This window comes from Vicia villosa, linkage group LG3 (assembly GCF_029867415.1).
Source record: "Vicia villosa cultivar HV-30 ecotype Madison, WI linkage group LG3, Vvil1.0, whole genome shotgun sequence".
Classification (NCBI taxonomy): Eukaryota; Viridiplantae; Streptophyta; class Magnoliopsida; order Fabales; family Fabaceae; genus Vicia; species Vicia villosa.
Window position 1 is genome coordinate 166,142,115 of NC_081182.1, and position 20,706 is coordinate 166,162,820.

Genomic DNA, 20,706 nt, shown 5'->3' on the forward strand with positions numbered 1-20,706 from the left:
ACCGAATGTTGTTTTTTGCCTCTTTAAACTTGTTTTTGGTTCTAACTCTTCTCCTACTCCATTCTTTTGATAACTTCTTTGAATTACAAGTTTAAAAGTCTAATTCATCTTCAAAGTCAATGGACTTAGGGCGTTGATGGAATGAAAATCCTAATCCGCAATATTAAGTGATTGAACTTGAAGATGGAAGGAACCTTTAATGTGATTCCATCTTTTTCTTCTCTTTATTTTGGTCGATGAAAATCTTCAATATCATTGGAATTATTTTGAATTATTTTTCGTGCGATATTGCTTTCGGAGAACGAACTACATATCGTTTTCTAGCATGCATTAGCACTCAAATTGTTGACTGACCTCGTTGTAGGGTGACTTATATATAAGTTACTCGGAGATCTGCTTAACATAGCGCAACATTGTCCCTAAATCGGAAAAAAAGATCAAATATGTCAGAGATTGTATGCAGTTGGTTTAAGACTTATGGAATTTTATCGCGTAGTCGCTTTGATTTTATCAAGCTTTTGATGAACTTTCATTGAATTTAAACCGGAGATCATCATTCACTCACCATTGATATTCATTTACTAACTACTAACGATCAACAATTGACTTTAATTTCCGCTCCTTATTATATTTTTCTTTATATTTTTGCTTTATGCTTTTATTTTCTTATTTATCATTCATCATGTTTATGTATCCGCTATTTTCCTTTTGTCCATTTGGACGTTGTCATACCCCAATTTTTGACGCATACATTTCATTCCACTAAGTCATTTGCATATAATTCATTCACTCACTAAGGCATGAGTTCAAATAATAGACTTTTGTACAAAATTAAGGTTTCTGCATAAGATCATGAAATTTTGGTTGACTTAGGTCCTTGTTCTTTATTTGATTGGGACGTTCCACTTCCCTTGGAAGTCATTTAGTCAATGACTTGGACCTAAACACCTCTTTTAAGGTTAGGGCTTCATTCATCAGGACTTTGATTCAATCATCCATTCAAGAATCATTTGGTTATGTTCATTGGTTTCGGGTGAAGTTGTGTTTCTTTGCATTGAGAATGCAAGATTAAGTGCCAAGTTTGCAAAAGAATAGCGAATGTTTGATTCAAGAATTCAAAGGAAGAAATTCATAAGGATGTTTCTTTAGTGTTGGAAGTGAATTTACAAGAGAATTTCTTTAAATTACAGAGAATATTTATCTTTCAAATGCAAAGTTCTAAAAGCCTAAACCAAAAACTACAAGTTACATAAATTTGATTCCAATCATTATTTTTTTATATAGCTTTTTTGATAGTCTTCGAGCATTCTTCGATTGTCAAACTTCTAACCAATGCTTTCAACATCCTTGCATCACCTTCCATGAAATAGCCCTTGAAACAAAAGACAAGAAACCATAAAATCAAAGCAACATGGCCTAAATAATTGTCCATAAACTTTGCAACAAAATAGAATTATGCAGGCCCATTAGTAGTGTGAATACAAGATTACACTCAAAGATGTTTTTGATTCATGGCAAACTCAAATAAGCATTCAAACAACAAGACGGAAGCAGAAAACTCAAAGAAAAGCAAGCATTGATCACTCATAGGTCAACCCATTGTGTTTATATGTTTATAGGTTGACACAACACAAGCAAAACAAGAAGAATGCAGAAAAGCAGCAGTTAGGTCGACCTACCATCAACCCAGGTCGACCTAAAATGGAGAAAAATTCATATACTCCTGCTAGGTCGACTCACACATCATTTAGGTCGACCTAAATTGATGAATTTTACAAACCAGCCTGTTAGGTCGACCTACACAACAACTAGGTCGACCTAATCTGAGAAAATGTTCCCAGAACGCATCAGAAGAGGATTCTGGTCGACCTACTCCTTCAACAGGTCGACCTAACTGGGAGCAAACTTCAGCAAGCACTGCTAGGTCGACCTAACCTCTACAAGAGGTCGACCTAACTGATCAAGAAAGTCCAAAATTCAGTTATTCTTGGTTCCAACTGTTATGCAATCATATATATTGTGCAAGGGTTAATTATTCATCAACACCAACGACTGAAAGATACACAAACGCTTCTCATCTTCGTTCTTCATCATCTCCAACACAATTACACATAATCATTCTTGCGTTGCGGGTTAGTGATGAGTTCGATAATGTCCATGGAACGGAATTGAAGATTCCTAGTGGGTGAAGGTTTGTGGGGTTTGTTGGTGAATAAAATCTGCGGGTTTTGTCCTCCACGACGGGTGGTTCTTGGGGGTTTTTATCAAGAGGCGTTCATTGAGGATTCGGCTGAGTGTAACGATTGAGGAACGGGGAGTTCAAGGAATCAAGACACTGCAGAAGGGAATCAAAGTGAAGCTCTTGGATAACCTTGATCTTGCTCAAGATTAAGGGGGAAGAAGATTCAAAGGATCGACATAATTGGTTTATCGTTTATCGCTTTGTTATCTTCTTTGTATATACTACTTTCAACATTAATGAAAGATTACCCAATTTCAGTTTGGAATTGGGGGCAGACGTAGTCGTAGCGAGGACGATCGACGAACTGCCTAAACAAATATCGTGTTCTTGTCGCTTTTACTTTTTCATTTACATTCTGTTCATATTTGGTTATAATAGCAAATTGATCAACGATTCGAGTGTTAAGATTGTGAACTAAGAACGTACATAAACATCACAATCCATCACACATTGAATTACCTTCAATTTGATCATTATCACCAAGTGTTTGTATATTTGTTTCTATCACTCTTACTGCATTGCAAACATTGTCCATCATACAAAAAGTTAATCTGATTTTCAATAAGAGAAACGATTTGATTCTGCAACATATACTCTTATCATTTACCTCAAGTCTTTGACTGGTTTTTAAACACATATATAATCGTTTCAATAGTGGTTCGGAATAGACGCGAGTCGATTCAGAATCACTTCCGCTGAAAAGTCGTTTAAATCCGTAAAACTGTGAACGATCTATTCACCCCCCCTCTAGATCCTAAGGCCAGCGTCTAACAAGTGGCATCAAGAGCTCTGGTTTATTCCGTGCTACGTGAAACACTTATTGGAAAGATGGCTTCCGGACCTAAAGGGGCTCATAATAGAGCTCCAGTTTTCAACGGCGAAAACTACGGCTATTGGAAGGATTGTATGTGTGTCCATATCAATGCAATTGATAGGAACATCTGGACAGCTATTGTCAATGGTCCATTTCAGATCACCATGACAAATGCAGCTGGTGCAGTTGTTCCAAAACCAGAAGATACTTGGAATGCTGAAGATGAAAAGAGATATGCATACGATTGGAAAGCGAGAAACATTCTAATCTCAGCTCTAGGAGTTGATGAATACTATCGCGTTTCCCATTGTAGATCAGCTAAAGCTATGTGGGACACATTGCAAGTTGCCCACGAGGGAACGGATGATGTCAAACTAGCTAGGATCAATACGTTAACTCAAGAGTTCGAACTCTTCCACATGGAAGATGGTGAATCCATCGAAAACATGCAGAAGAGATTCGTTCATCTGAAAAATCGGTTAAATTCTCTTGATAGACCTGTTTCCAATGCAGTTGCTACTAACAAAATCTTAAGATGTTTGAACAGGGAATGGCAACCCAAAGTTACAGCAATAAAGGAAGCAAATGATCTAAACACTTTAGACATCACAACTCTATTTGGTAAACTAGAGGAACATGAACAACACCTTAAATGTCTTGACATGCATGAGAAAAGGACAAAGAAAGAAAAGAACATGGAGAAAGAGGTAGAGAAGAAGTCAATAGCTCTAAAAGCTTCGAGCTCCAAGACCTCAAAACGAGAGCCAAAGGATAGTGACACAAGTGATGACGAAGACTCTGATGATGAGGAAATGGGACTGTTTGTGCGAAGATACAACAAATATCTAAAGAAAAATGGAGCAAAACATTCCGACAAAGGCTTGATCAACTATAGGAAGCAATCAAACATGTTCAAACAAGATGACGACAACAAGGGAAAAATCAAAGGTCTTTGCTTCAACTGTGGGAAAGCCGGTCACTACAAACCGGATTGTCCATACCTTAAGAAAGAAAAGGAGAAGAACCAAAGCAAAGGTCATAACAAATCTAAAAGAGCCTACATAGCATGGGAAAGTGATTCATCTAGTGAAAGCTCATCAAGCGATGAAGAAGAATCAGCAAATCTTTGTTTCATGGCTCATCAAAACAAGAAAAAGAAAGCTGTAAGTCATCTTAAACCTGAACTCGTAGATAAGGTATCTCATTCTCAACTAAAACTTGCTTTTGAAGAATTACATAGAGATGCAATTAAAGCTTTCAAACTTTTGGCCTCAAATAAGAAAATATTTTCATATCTTGAATCAAAAGTTGAGAAAACCGAAAAGGATATGGAAGCTTTAAAACAATCTATGCTAGACATTCAAAAGGATAAAGTTGAAATAGATCCTACATCATGGTTTGGTTGTGAGACATGTCACATTTGGCAAAAAGAAGTAAGAGATCTAAAAGCCAAGTTAGACAAGGCTCTACAACCAAAAGTGACTTTTGCGGTTGATCCAAATAAGTTCAAAAGATCGTATACTCCTTTATATAGTAAATACACTTTTGTACCAAAAGTATCAACTAGCAAAACTCCATATTCTCATCATATTACCTGTCATTATTGTTGTAAAAAGGGACATACCATTGAAAAATGCAAATTTAGGAGAATTTTAGTTCCTAAAGGAGTATTTCAATGGTTGCCTAAGTGCAACAAATTGTGTACTCACCATCCAGGACCCAATGAAGATTGGGGACCTTCCACTCTAATTTAATTTCGCAGGAAATGTATCTTGACATCGCCGAAAGGTGGTGGTTCCTTGACAGCTGGTGTTCAAGACACATAAAGGAAGACATACCACTCTTGGTATGTCATCTATGAAGACAGATTGAAGAACCATACTTGGCAAAGGAAATGAGTATGGCACACTAACAAGAAGACTCCACACAATGATGACAAAACACCTACATATTGAGAAAGCGGTAACATGTTTATTGTTCACTTCCAAAAATTTTATTGATGCTATAATATGCTATCAATTAACATGCTTATAGTGACTTCATATGTTCTTATCTACTCTTCTCAATTAACAATGATATAATATGTTATTGTATATGTGTTCATCATTCTCATTCATAACATATCACAATTTGGGCATACAAGCAAAGAACAAAGCAAAAATACATCATATAGAAACATTTCTAAGGCTTCTTTCATCATCTAAGGGAACTTAGGTCGACCTACTCTGTATTTGAGTCGACCTACAGAAGAAGTTTCTTTACAGAAACTAAAAAGGTCCAGTTGCGTCGACCTACTCACAATTTAGGTCGACCTAAATTGGTCTGTTTTCATGTTACTCCTGTTAGGTCGACCCAGTCACACTTTAGGTCGACCTACTGCGTTAAGTTTTCCAAATTTGGGTCTGTTAGGTCGACCCGACCCATGCTCATTCATTCAAAACATTCCATCTTTTCATCCCCTCTCATTCTCATCACATTTGGTACGGCTAACCCTAACTCCTCAAACTCAAAACTGTTCAAAATCATCCTTCTCACACAAAATCATCAACAACTATGCCTCCAAAATCAAGAAAGGGAAAGGAAATTGCATCTGGATCATCCTCACAACCGGTAAGTGCTGTAGCCCTTGTTCACCCTGATTGTAGAGATAATTTTGAAAAATGGCAATTGAAAAGGAAGGTAGTGAAGCAGTATATTTTCAATCAACATGTTGCTAAAAATATGCATATTCCTGAAGTTGTGAGTCTTATTGAGCATCAAAATGTTCATCCCCTTTTGGAATGTGCCACACCATACTGTGAAAACACTGTTAGAGCATTCTATGCAGGGTTCACAAGAGAGGCAGGCTGTAATTTTAGGTTTAAGATGGGGTCAAGATCTCATATCGTTGACAAACGTGCTTGGATTAGTATTTTTGGTCTCAACATTGTAGGCGATGAATTACATATAGAAGACGGGGACGTACCGGGAATCTATGATCATGTGGCCTACATGAAGTCTGTCCTCAAAGATCCTTCCGTCTTTGACAAACCAAATGAAACAATAACAGCCGGTCACCTGAAGAGAGATCCTAGGCTTCTAAATTGGGTCATCTCAAGAGTCATTCGACCACGAGCAGGCGGATTTTCCAGAATTGAAAGGAATGAGATTGTCTTGATGTACTTGATCCAAAACAGAACACGTGTGCACTGGCCACACTTTCTAACTGCCAAGTTTGAGGAAGTAAAGCAGAAGACTACTGCTCTTTGCTATGGCTCGATCATACAAACTATTGTGAACCATTTTGGCATGAAGCTCGATGGATTATCATACATCACAATGAAACAGAACCAGGACTTTTCCCAAACAACCTTAACCCTCATGGGATATCATTGGGATCCAAATAGGGGAACCTATTATCTCATTCAAAAGGGGACCGGAAAAATCATCTACAACTATGATGATCCTACAGAATTTGGTCACACTGCAGAAAATGAAGAAGAAGGAAATGATCAAGAAATAGCAAATGATGAGGATCATACCATGGAAGATGCAGCTCATGACACGGATGCAAATTGGAGATATGTTCCGCCACAACAAGAGGATATCCCTTGGGGATACACAGCTCCACCTCCTCCTGATCAATCCAACATAATATCTATGCTTGAGGCTATGCAACTTCAACAACAGCAGAACTTTGAAACTCAACAGCTTCATTTTCAAACAATGCAACAGCTCCAACAAGACCGCTATGACGAACAACAACAACAATATCAATTGTTGTACAACTTAGTTCAAGATCACAAAAGCGATTTTGAGACGTTTGCCTCTAACTCCACTCTAAGACAAAATCAGTTTGAGGAAACGGCATTGCATCGCCATGCGAATATAAGCCAAAGCTTCAACACTCTCAACATGTCTGTGCTGGATCTGTTGGAACAGGTTGAAGAAGATCGACCTCATACATTTCAAAGAGGAAGAGGAAGAAGGGGCAGGCGTTAGGACGCATTGTTTATCATATCATCATTTCATTGCATTTCATATCATTAAGCCTTTTGTTAAAAACGTTATATGATGTAGTACTCTTTGTTTTCTTTTATTAATCTCTTGGACTACTATGTATGTTGTTGGTTTTCTTTAAAACATGTTTAGTTCTTATGATTTCACCATTTACATGTTATCTATCTCTATGACTATCGGTATTCTTTATTTCTCTTGTTACTCTCCTACTCTGTTTCCTTGTTTCTCTTTTTGATGTTGTCAAAGGGGGAGATAGATGCAATAGATGCTGAGTGTACGGGGGAGCTTTGTGAAGAGATTGCTTGGTTGAGAGATAGATGCTGGATGTACGGGGGAGCCTTGTTGAGTCTTCATCACTTACTACCAAAGCTTTTGACTATTGGTTTGCCATCATCAAAAAGGGGGAGTATGTGAATACAAGATTACACTCAAAGATGTTTTTGATTCATGGCAAACTCAAATAAGCATTCAAACAACAAGACAGAAGCAGAAAACTCAAAGAAAAGCAAGCATTGATCACTCATAGGTCAACCCATTATGTTTATATGTTTATAGGTTGACACAACACAAGCAAAACAAGAAGAATGCAGAAAAGCAGCAGTTAGGTCGACCTACCATCAACCCAGGTCGACCTAAAATGGAGAAAAATTCATATACTCCTGCTATGTCGAATCACACATCATTTAGGTCGACCTAAATTGATGAATTTTACAAACCAGCCTGTTAGGTCGACCTACACAACAACTAGGTCGACCTAATCTGAGAAAATGTTCCCAGAACGCATCAGAAGAGGATTCTGGTCGACCTACTCCTTCAACAGGTCGACCTAACTGGGAGCAAACTTCAGCAAGCACTGCTAGGTCGACCTACCCATTGGCATACATCTAGTAAATTCATTACTTGCATTGATCAACCATCATACATCATTACACGTGCATCAATTTGCACAAAAGAAACAAAAATATCTCATGCATAAGCAAAAAGCATGCATGGATTCATAATCCCCAACGATGTCACTACAATCATTATTTTCTTGCCAATCCACTGGTTGAGAACATGCTTGTTAACCTTTTCCAACCCACTGGTTGAAATTGATCATTTACCTCCTGGTCTTTTGAATCAGCCTACTGGTTGAGAACCATTCTGTTCATTTTTGTCAGCCCACTGGTTGAATTTAATCATGGATCGCATTTTTCAATTGTTGTCAATCCGCTGATTGAAAGTCATTTGTTTTGTCAACCCTCTAGTTGGGACCAAACACTTTCTCACCATTTGAATCAACTCATTGGTAGAAGATTAATCTTTCACTTCCTATCAACCCACTGGTTGAGGAAAGTTTTCCCACTTCTTGTGCCCACCGGTTGAAAGCTATTATCTTGTTTTGTCATCCCACTGGTTGAAGTTTATCTCTTTCGTGTCAATCCACTGATTGAACATCACTTGTTTTGTCAACCCACTGGTTGAAGTTTATCTCTTTCGTGTCAATCCACTGATTGAACATCACTTGTTTTGTCAACCCACTGGTTGAAGTTTATCTCTTTCGTGTCAATCCACTGAGTGAACATCACTTGTTTTGTCAATCCACTGGTTGAAGTTTATCTTTTTCGTGTCAATCCACTGATTGACTATCACTCGTTTTGTCAACCCACTGGTTGAAGTTTATCTTTTTCGTGTCGATCCACTGGTTGACTATCACTCGTTTTGTCAACCCACTGGTTGAAGTTTATCTTTTTTCGTGTCGATCCACTGATTGACTATCACTTGTTTTGTCAACCCACTGGTTGAAGTTTATCTTTTTTATGTCAATCCACTGATTGACGATCACTTATTTTGTCAACCCACTGGTTGAAGTTATCTTTTTTGTGTCAATCCACTGATTGAATATCACTCGTTTTGTCAACCCACTGGTTGAAATTTATCTTTTTTCGTGTCAATCCACTGATTGAATATTATCTTGTTTTGTCAACCCACTGGTTGAAGTTTATCTTTTTTGTGTCAATCCACTAATTGAATATCACTTGTTTTGTCAACCCACTGGTTGAAGCCAGTCGTTTACTTTTTTTGTTTGCATCGAAGCAACCCACTGGTTGAAAAAGGTTCTTTGTCAAACATTCATTAATCCACTGGTTAATGTCCGTTATGTAGTTGTCTTGGAATCGACTCACAAGTTGATAACATTTTGCTTTACCTCCATCAATCCATTGGTTAATGTGTTTCCTCTCTCCAATATCCATCAATCCTTTTGTTTCTTTACCATCAGTAAACGTTGGTAATTCACCTTCAGTAAACGTCGGTGATTCTTTTGTTTCCCTACCATCAATAAAAGTTGGTAGTTCACCTTCAATAATCGTTGGTGTATCTCTTATTTCTCTACCTTCAGTAAAAGTTGGTAGTTCACCTTCAGTAAACGTTGGTGTATCTCTTGTTTCTCTACTTTCAGTAAAAGTTGGTAGTTCACCTTTAGTAAACGTTGGTGTATCTCTTGTTTCTCTACCTTCAGTAAAAGTTGGTAGTTCACCTTCAGTAAACGTCGGTGTATCTTTTGTTTTTCTACCATCAGTAAAAGTTGCTAGTTCACCTTCAGTAAACGTCGGTGATTCTTTTGTTTCCCTACCATCAGTAAAAGTTGGTAGTTCACCTTCATTAACGTAGGTGTATTTCTTGTTTCTCTACCTTCAGTAAAAGTTGGTAGTTCACCTTCAGTAAATGTCGGTGATTCTTTTGTTTCCCTACCTTCAGTAAAAGTTGGTAGTTCACCTTCAGTAAACGTTGGTGTATCTCTTGTTTCTCTACTTTCAGTAAAAGTTGGTAGTTCACCTTCAGTAAACGTCGGTGTATCTTTCGTTTCTCTACCTTCAGTAAAAGTTGGTAGTTCACCTTCAGTAAACGTTGGTGTATCTTTCATTTCTCTACCTTCAGTAAAAGTCGGTAGTTCACCTTCAGTAAACGTCGGTGATTCTTTTATTTCTCTACCTTCAGTAAAAGTCGGTAGTTCACCTTCAGTAAACGTCGGTGTATCTTTTGTTTCTCCGCCAGTGAGGTATTTTCCCCTGTAGACTTGTAATCTCTTCTCCAGTGGAGTTGGATCCCATTTCCTAGTTGACTTGAATATCCTTTTGTTGCAATCCTTTTCCTAATTGGGTCGCTTTGTCGATATTCCCTAGTGGAGTTAATTTGTTTTTTACTTTGTTTCTCTCGTGGTAGTTTGTCTCTTGTGACACCTTGTACCATTAATTTCCCTCATAGGCATTTGTGCATATCATATCATAGGCATATTTGGGTCAAAAATTGTGTATTTTTGTATTTAAGTCCCTTCATTCACGTCGAGACGAAGATTTCAATCTTCATATCTCTAGATTGAAGACACTTAAATAGGGGCATCTATCATACCCCAATTTTTGACCCATACATTTCATTCCACTAAGTCATTTGCATATCATTCATTCACTCACTAAGGCATGAGTTCAAATAATAGACTTTTGTACAAAATTAAGGTTTCTGCATAAGATCATGAAATTTTGGTTGACTTAGGTCCTTGTTCTTTATTTGATTGGGACGTTCCACTTCCCTTGGAAGTCATTTAGTCAATGACTTGGACCTAAACACCTCTTTTAAGGTTAGGGCCTCATTCATCAGGACTTTGATTCAATCATCCATTCAAGAATCATTTGGTTATGTTCATTGGTTTCGGGTGAAGTTGTGTTTCTTTGCATTGAGAATGCAAGATTAAGTGCCAAGTTTGCAAAAGAATAGCGAATGTTTGATTCAAGAATTCAAAGGAAGAAATTCATAAGGATGTTTCTTTAGTGTTGGAAGTGAATTTACAAGAGAATTTCTTTAAATTACAGAGAATATTTATCTTTCAAATGCAAAGTTCTAAAAGCCTAAACCAAAAACTACAAGTTACATAAATTTGATTCCAATCATTATTTTTTTATATAGCTTTTTTGATAGTCTTCGAGCATTCTTCGATTGTCAAACTTCTAACCAATGCTTTCAACATCCTTGCATCACCTTCCATGAAATAGCCCTTGAAACAAAAGACAAGAAACCATAAAATCAAAGCAACATGGCCTAAATAATTGTCCATAAACTTTGCAACAAAATAGAATTATGCAGGCCCATTAGTAGTTGGTTCAAAACAACAAAATCAACCCAAATTCAAAAAGAAAAGAGGAGGGAAATTTCAAGACATTAGCACATGAGAAATATCAGAAAGTAGTAGGAAAATAGCAAAACACAAGCTGTCACACAAAAGTATACTGCATATTTTCCAGATTTGTTTCCAAACCTAAACAACATCCATCCATCCCTAGAATTATTCCCAAACCTAAGCACTATATATTCAACCACTGTTTCATTGAAAAGAAAAAAAGATTCGGCAGCCATCACAAAACTCAGAAAAAAAAAACCCTTCACTCACCTCACTAAAGACTCTCCATTGAAACTCCATTTGATTGAGCCTAAAACCCCAACATTCAACCCACCATACAGATTTAGAAGAAGAAATATTTCAGTCAACTACATAAAACTAGGAAGAAGGTATAAAGCTTACCTGAAAAACTTTACTGCTTCACTAATATAAAATATGTAACTTCGTTTGGTCCTTATGTTGTTGATTTTTGTTTCTTTCTGATGCCCTGCTTAAGCATTTGCTTTAACCACCGATGAAAGCTTATAGAGACGCTAGCTTCAAGCCAGAACTCCATAACGCCGAGGTTTCGGTTTTTGTCCGTATTTCGTTTTTCCTGCACAAGCCATAAATAAGTTATTATCAATAGTTTTTCTCTTCGAAATTCCATAGCGTAAATCATATTAACATACGTTCGATTTTTGACTTACCAATTGAAATCCACGGATGACCCGAACACAATCGTGAAAGCGCTCATACGCTAAATTTCACCGGATTGTTATGGAGACTGGATTTTGGTAGAGCAGAATGCTTGCTGATTCTCTTCAAAATTTCATGGTGATTCTTCTTCTTTGTTGAAGACCGAATCATACTGCAACTCGCGTGTGCTTCGATTTCTGATAATATCGAATGTTTGCTGCTTGGGGTTCGGGTTGGGATAGAGTATTGGATATCTGTGATTTATTTTTTGCGATTGAAACAACATGATCGAGAGAGGCAGAAGTTTCTTTCGAAACGATAAGAGAGGAAGAGAGATGCGTTTCAGATTCGTTGCATTTGGGGATTCAGTTTGAATTTTAGGGTTTCTTTACCCAGCTCATGCAGAACCCGAGTGAGGGCCTTGGATCCGGTTTGACCCGGTTCAGCCCAATGATCTCTTCTTGGTTGTTTTTTTTTTGCTATTTATTTCTTCTATTTCCATGGGCCTTGTGTCAATTCTGAATAGGTCCCTTGGCCCATATACATCTTCCTTGTTTAGTTTTTTTATTTAATAATTTTGTTGTTATTGAAAAATGATAAAACAAAAAAATCACTAAAATATATTTAATTTTCCTTTCTTATTTGTCAAATTAAAGAGACAAAAAAAAATATTATGTCTTTAGATGTACGTTAGAAATTTCTTTCAAAAAACATTTCGAATGATCAAAAAATATTTTCTTTAAGTTCCTTATCTCTTATAAATAATCTTGCTAGAATTGTTGTACAAGTTGCTCTTTCAAGCATTTAGGCGATGGCCGTTAAGCCTTTGTTTGAATGCTTGTATCCCATTAAAAACTTCATCAAGCTCAATTTAGCAAATGCTCTTTCAAGTATTTTAGGCGATGGCCGTTAAGCCGTTGTTTAAATGCTTGAATTCCACTTTTTCATAAAACGATTTCAATTCAAAACTCATCTTCTCTTCGCCCAAGTGCGAACTACATTCAAAAAATCGTCTTCTCGCCCAAGTGCGATTAGACCCATAAAATCATCCAACAAATCCGTAGTTCTTTCAAAAAGAGTTTGTAACTCCGAGAACCGTGTCTAGAACCTTTCCAACATAAAAACCTTAGACTGTATGCCAGGTAATTTGAATCTTTCTGTATCCAATTGATTGGAAATCTATTACTTGTGAATCATACATGATATGAAATGGCATTCATTTTTGCATTAAAAACAAAAATAAAATCATCATGCATTTGCATTCATTAACATGCATTCTCATTTCCAAAATCCAATACTCATACTTTTCTTCCTCCAACGGTTGGCAAAGCAAGTTAATTACCCGACACTCTATTGGACTCGAAGTATGTCTCAGAAGACGTTGAGTGAACTTCAAAGGGATAAGAAATGAATTCAGAGGATCTGTGGTCAACATCATGGAAATGCTTCAAGCATTAATCGCCAAGAAGGGTCAACCTCGACACACGAGGTGGTTGAACAATCCCATGCCCTGAAGAGTGTCAAGACACTGGGAATATGCCTAAAAGCCAATTACCAGGCGATAAAGCTCGTCCTTGTTGTTATTGTGTTGTATTGCATTTGAATTTTGTCATCCTTAATTGTAATTTTAATGAAATGAACATTGCATTTATTTTGAATCAATCATAAACATGTTCTCATGTTTTATTTCCGTATCATTTACACAAATTCAAAAATACAAAAAAAAATGTGCTTTTCCACTTTACTTTCTTTATCAGCTTTCTGTCTAAGCAAGTATTAGAGGGAGAATGATGAAAAACAAATATCCAATTTGCATAAGTGTGCTTTCAAATAAAACTTCGTTGATGACGTACAGGCATTCTTTCAAATCCCCAAACACCGGAGATATAAGGAAGATAATCCTTCGTTAACCCATTTGGGCCTTAGAAGTTGGTGTTTTTCCGTCTACATGACAATTGAAACCCTTAATCAAAACCTGGGGCAGAGTAGATGTTCAGTTAAAGTGACTACTGCATCTGATTTCCAAAGAGAATCATTTTATGGGAACCATTCCCGACCAAAGGTTCAACCGCATCCTCTCTTCGTACACAATGTCGAAGTAGTAGTGAACATACAAAGCTTATAACAGTTGTTTCCCTTGGAACATCAATATGGCAGTCACAACTCTCAAATTCTCATATCATTGAACAAATGTCATACAAGTTTGTTCCAAAAAAAAAAATCAAGGAAAATCCTGCTAAGTCAAAACCTAAAAAGGAGACTTAGGCAAAAAAAATTAGGGATACAAAAGTCAAAATAAAAAAGAGATCAAAAGATCATAGTCAAAAGAAAAACACGAACAAACTTGTGTGACTACCAAAAAAGAATAGTTGACTGCCACTTTAGAATCCAATGGTTCTCAATTATCATATGCAAATTCTCTTGGAAACCGAATACTTGTGAGAATTAACTGAACTTAGGACTGGAGTATATCACGGAGAATGGGTGGGTTAAAATCAAAATTTGAGCCTATATCCTTTGTTTCTTTAACCGTGAACCTTGCCACGTTACAACCTTTGAGTCCTAATTGAAGCAAGGTTTCTTTTGAAAGCATACTAAAGCAAGGTTGTGTTAGCCTGACTCTTGAATATTTGCTAATCATTTGTTTGGATACCACGCTATCACATCATCTTTCACACCTTGAATTTCAAACTTTCATTGCATCCTCATTGAGATTTATTCATCGTATACCACAATTTCATTTCAATAAATTATTTGATTTCAAAACTCGCATGCACGTCGCATTAAAATTACCATTTTTGAATTGAATAGTTTCATTTGCAAGTCAGCACTTTCCATCAAGGAAGTTCCAACATTGGAAATCAATTGAAGAGCCTAAAGTGGAACCATCAAGGTCACATCACTTCAGAAGTCCATCATTCAGGGGCATTCCATTTCAAAGTTCCCAAGTTCTGGGGCATGTCATCTCAGGATCATCAGTTTGAATCCAAAACTTTGTTGAAGCAAATTTCTCCATAGACTCAGCATTCTGGGGCAAATCAAGGCCAAGACCTTTCCTTCAAGCAGTCTAAGCAGACTATGCCATATCAAGCAGTCCTCAAACTTAGAATAAGTGTCTGGAATTATGCTTGCACAAACCTCCTACCAAGGAACCTTTTCAACTTCAAAAAAAATCATGACCCTCCACTGGGTCACATGTCAAAACATTCCAAACCATAAATTTTACTCATAGAATGCATTCATAAATCATGCATATCATTCATGGGGCATCATCCCACAACAATTACAAATAAAAAATTCAATCCTGATCGGCCTTTTCCATTGAAAACCAAACTCGACCCACCATGGGTCCCCAAAGAAAAATTTTGATGCCCACTGGCATACATCTAGTAAATTCATTACTTGCATTGATCAACCATCATACATCATTACACGTGCATCAATTTGCACAAAAGAAACAAAAATATCTCATGCATAAGCAAAAAGCATGCATGGATTCATAATCCCCAACGATGTCACTACAATCATTATTTTCTTGCCAATCCACTGGTTGAGAACATGCTTGTTAACCTTTTCCAACCCACTGGTTGAAATTGATCATTTACCTCCTGGTCTTTTGAATCAGCCTACTGGTTGAGAACCATTCTGTTCATTTTTGTCAGCCCACTGGTTGAATTTAATCATGGATCGCATTTTTCAATTGTTGTCAATCCGCTGATTGAAAGTCATTTGTTTTGTCAACCCTCTAGTTGGGACCAAACACTTTCTCACCATTTGAATCAACTCATTGGTAGAAGATTAATCTTTCACTTCCTATCAACCCACTGGTTGAGGAAAGTTTTCCCACTTCTTGTGCCCACCGGTTGAAAGCTATTATCTTGTTTTGTCATCCCACTGGTTGAAGTTTATCTCTTTCGTGTCAATCCACTGATTGAACATCACTTGTTTTGTCAACCCACTGGTTGAAGTTTATCTCTTTCGTGTCAATCCACTGATTGAACATCACTTGTTTTGTCAACCCACTGGTTGAAGTTTATCTCTTTCGTGTCAATCCACTGAGTGAACATCACTTGTTTTGTCAATCCACTGGTTGAAGTTTATCTTTTTCGTGTCAATCCACTGATTGACTATCACTCGTTTTGTCAACCCACTGGTTGAAGTTTATCTTTTTCGTGTCGATCCACTGGTTGACTATCACTCGTTTTGTCAACCCACTGGTTGAAGTTTATCTTTTTTCGTGTCGATCCACTGATTGACTATCATTTGTTTTGTCAACCCACTGGTTGAAGTTTATCTTTTTTATGTCAATCCACTGATTGACGATCACTTATTTTGTCAACCTACTGGTTGAAGTTATCTTTTTTGTGTCAATCCACTGATTGAATATCACTCGTTTTGTCAACCCACTGGTTGAAATTTATCTTTTTTCGTGTCAATCCACTGATTGAATATTATCTTGTTTTGTCAACCCACTGGTTGAAGTTTATCTTTTTTGTGTCAATCCACTAATTGAATATCACTTGTTTTGTCAACCCACTGGTTGAAGCCAGTCGTTTACTTTTTTTGTTTGCATCGAAGCAACCCACTGGTTGAAAAAGGTTCTTTGTCAAACATTCATTAATCCACTGGTTAATGTCCGTTATGTAGTTGTCTTGGAATCGACTCACAAGTTGATAACATTTTGCTTTACCTCCATCAATCCATTGGTTAATGTGTTTCCTCTCTCCAATATCCATCAATCCTTTTGTTTCTTTACCATCAGTAAACGTTGGTAATTCACCTTCAGTAAACGTCGGTGATTCTTTTGTTTCCCTACCATCAATAAAAGTTGGTAGTTCACCTTCAATAATCGTTGGTGTATCTCTTATTTCTCTACCTTCAGTAAAAGTTGGTAGTTCACCTTCAGTAAACGTTGGTGTATCTCTTGTTTCTCTACTTTCAGTAAAAGTTGGTAGTTCACCTTTAGTAAACGTTGGTGTATCTCTTGTTTCTCTACCTTCAGTAAAAGTTGGTAGTTCACCTTCAGTAAACGTCGGTGTATCTTTTGTTTTTCTACCATCAGTAAAAGTTGCTAGTTCACCTTCAGTAAACGTCGGTGATTCTTTTGTTTCCCTACCATCAGTAAAAGTTGGTAGTTCACCTTCATTAACGTAGGTGTATTTCTTGTTTCTCTACCTTCAGTAAAAGTTGGTAGTTCACCTTCAGTAAATGTCGGTGATTCTTTTGTTTCCCTACCTTCAGTAAAAGTTGGTAGTTCACCTTCAGTAAACGTTGGTGTATCTCTTGTTTCTCTACTTTCAGTAAAAGTTGGTAGTTCACCTTCAGTAAACGTCGGTGTATCTTTCGTTTCTCTACCTTCAGTAAAAGTTGGTAGTTCACCTTCAGTAAACGTTGGTGTATCTTTCATTTCTCTACCTTCAGTAAAAGTCGGTAGTTCACCTTCAGTAAACGTCGGTGATTCTTTTATTTCTCTACCTTCAGTAAAAGTCGGTAGTTCACCTTCAGTAAACGTCGGTGTATCTTTTGTTTCTCCGCCAGTGAGGTATTTTCCCCTGTAGACTTGTAATCTCTTCTCCAGTGGAGTTGGATCCCATTTCCTAATTGACTTGAATATCCTTTTGTTGCAATCCTTTTCCTAATTGGGTCGCTTTGTCGATATTCCCTAGTGGAGTTAATTTGTTTTTTACTTTGTTTCTCTCGTGGTAGTTTGTCTCTTGTGACACCTTGTACCATTAATTTCCCTCATAGGCATTTGTGCATATCATATCATAGGCATATTTGGGTCAAAAATTGTGTATTTTTGTATTTAAGTCCCTTCAATCACGTCGAGACGAAGATTTCAATCTTCATATCTCTAGATTGAAGACACTTAAATAGGAGCATCTATCATACCCCAATTTTTGACCCATACATTTCATTCCACTAAGTCATTTGCATATCATTCATTCACTCACTAAGGCATGAGTTCAAATAATAGACTTTTGTACAAAATTAAGGTTTCTGCATAAGATCATGAAATTTTGGTTGACTTAGGTCCTTGTTCTTTATTTGATTGGGACGTTCCACTTCCCTTGGAAGTCATTTAGTCAATGACTTGGACCTAAACACCTCTTTTAAGGGTAGGGCCTCATTCATCAGGACTTTGATTCAATCATCCATTCAAGAATCATTTGGTTATGTTCATTGGTTTCGGGTGAAGTTGTGTTTCTTTGCATTGAGAATGCAAGATTAAGTGCCAAGTTTGCAAAAGAATAGCGAATGTTTGATTCAAGAATTCAAAGGAAGAAATTCATAAGGATGTTTCTTTAGTGTTGGAAGTGAATTTACAAGAGAATTTCTTTAAATTACAGAGAATATTTATCTTTCAAATGCAAAGTTCTAAAAGCCTAAACCAAAAACTACAAGTTACATAAATTTGATTCCAATCATTATTTTTTTATATAGCTTTTTTGATAGTCTTCGAGCATTCTTCGATTGTCAAACTTCTAACCAATGCTTTCAACATCCTTGCATCACCTTCCATGAAATAGCCCTTGAAACAAAAGACAAGAAACCATAAAATCAAAGCAACATGGCCTAAATAATTGTCCATAAACTTTGCAACAAAATAGAATTATGCAGGCCCATTAGTAGTTGGTTCAAAACAACAAAATCAACCCAAATTCAAAAAGAAAAGAGGAGGGAAATTTCAAGACATTAGCACATGAGAAATATCAGAAAGTAGTAGGAAAATAGCAAAACACAAGCTGTCACACAAAAGTATACTGCATATTTTCCAGATTTGTTTCCAAACCTAAACAACATCCATCCATCCCTAGAATTATTCCCAAACCTAAGCACTATATATTCAACCACTGTTTCATTGAAAAGAAAAAAAGATTCGGCAGCCATCACAAAACTCAGAAAAAAAAAACCCTTCACTCACCTCACTAAAGACTCTCCATTGAAACTCCATTTGATTGAGCCTAAAACCCCAACATTCAACCCACCATACAGATTTAGAAGAAGAAATATTTCAGTCAACTACATAAAACTAGGAAGAAGGTATAAAGCTTACCTGAAAAACTTTACTGCTTCACTAATATAAAATATGTAACTTCGTTTGGTCCTTATGTTGTTGATTTTTGTTTCTTTCTGATGCCCTGCTTAAGCATTTGCTTTAACCACCGATGAAAGCTTATAGAGACGCTAGCTTCAAGCCAGAACTCCATAACGCCGAGGTTTCGGTTTTTGTCCGTATTTCGTTTTTCCTGCACAAGCCATAAATAAGTTATTATCAATAGTTTTTCTCTTCGAAATTCCATAGCGTAAATCATATTAACATACGTTCGATTTTTGACTTACCAATTGAAATCCACGGATGACCCGAACACAATCGTGAAAGCGCTCATACGCTAAATTTCACCGGATTGTTATGGAGACTGGATTTTGGTAGAGCAGAATGCTTGCTGATTCTCTTCAAAATTTCATGGTGATTCTTCTTCTTTGTTGAAGACCGAATCATACTGCAACTCGCGTGTGCTTCGATTTCTGATAATATCGAATGTTTGCTGCTTGGGGTTCGGGTTGGGATAGAGTATTGGATATCTGTGATTTATTTTTTGCGATTGAAACAACATGATCGAGAGAGGCAGAAGTTTCTTTCGAAACGATAAGAGAGGAAGAGAGATGCGTTTCAGATTCGTTGCATTTGGGGATTCAGTTTGAATTTTAGGGTTTCTTTACCCAGCTCATGCAGAACCCGAGTGAGGGCCTTGGATCCGGTTTGACCCGGTTCAGCCCAATGATCTCTTCTTGGTTGTTTTTTTTTTGCTATTTATTTCTTCTATTTCCATGGGCCTTGTGTCAATTCTGAATAGGTCCCTTGGCCCATATACATCTTCCTTGTTTAGTTTTTTTATTTAATAATTTTGTTGTTATTGAAAAATGATAAAACAAAAAAATCACTAAAATATATTTAATTTTCCTTTCTTATTTGTCAAATTAAAGAGACAAAAAAAAATATTATGTCTTTAGATGTACGTTAGAAATTTCTTTCAAAAAACATTTCGAATGATCAAAAAATATTTTCTTTAAGTTCCTTATCTCTTATAAATAATCTTGCTAGAATTGTTGTACAATTTGTTTGTCATATTCTCGTATGCTTGATCTTGTGTTTGATTATTATTTTTCTCTCGCAATTCGCTTTAGACTTTATTCCTTTCTAATTAAGATGAAATGCATATGCGATAATATCAATCAGTTTTAATATGACTTCAAACACTTGATCAACATCAAGTTTCTTTCCCGTTACACTTTATACTCAAACATGTCATAATAAAAATCTTGGTCAACACCAAGCGTCTTCTTAAAAAAATGCTCCTTCCTCACTTTCAAAATTCCAAAGTTTTCTTTAAAAATAATAAAATCGAATTCGATCTATAATGGATGAATCAAGAGGGGTTTGTACGTACTTGTACAAGTTGCTCTAAAGCATTTAGGCGATGGCCGTTAAGCTTTTGTTTGAATGCTTTGATTCCATTAAAGATCCTTAAAATTCGATTTGTCTCACCTTTCTCTACAAAACGTTTTTTAATCAAATCGAATTTAGTTTATAATGGATGAATCAAGAGGGGTTTGTACGTACTTGTACAAGTTGCTCTAAAGCATTTAGGCGATGGCCGTTAAGCTTTTGTTTGAATGCTTAGATTCCATTAAAAAAACCCTAAAATTCGTTTTGTCCGATCTTTCAACAAAACATAAAAATTAAATAATTTCAACTCATTAGAACTTTCCTTTTTCATAAACAAATATTGGTCAATACCAAACTCTTTTTTTTTC

At 36.5% G+C, this 20,706-nt stretch overlaps 2 long non-coding RNA genes across 2 annotated transcripts; both read right to left on the minus strand.

The window, feature by feature from the left end:
• Positions 1-10,465: 10,465 nt before the first annotated feature.
• On the minus strand, positions 10,466-12,268 carry LOC131656879 (uncharacterized). Its single transcript, XR_009300352.1, has 3 exons — positions 11,898-12,268; positions 11,611-11,803; positions 10,466-11,085 (listed from the first exon to the last, which is right to left on the minus strand). It is a non-coding gene; the product is annotated as an uncharacterized LOC131656879 (long non-coding RNA).
• Positions 12,269-17,810: 5,542 nt separating this feature from the next.
• On the minus strand, positions 17,811-19,600 carry LOC131656880 (uncharacterized). The gene is made up of 3 exons (XR_009300353.1): positions 19,231-19,600; positions 18,944-19,136; positions 17,811-18,418 (listed from the first exon to the last, which is right to left on the minus strand). It is a non-coding gene; the product is annotated as an uncharacterized LOC131656880 (long non-coding RNA).
• Between the last annotated feature and the right edge of the window lie 1,106 nt (positions 19,601-20,706).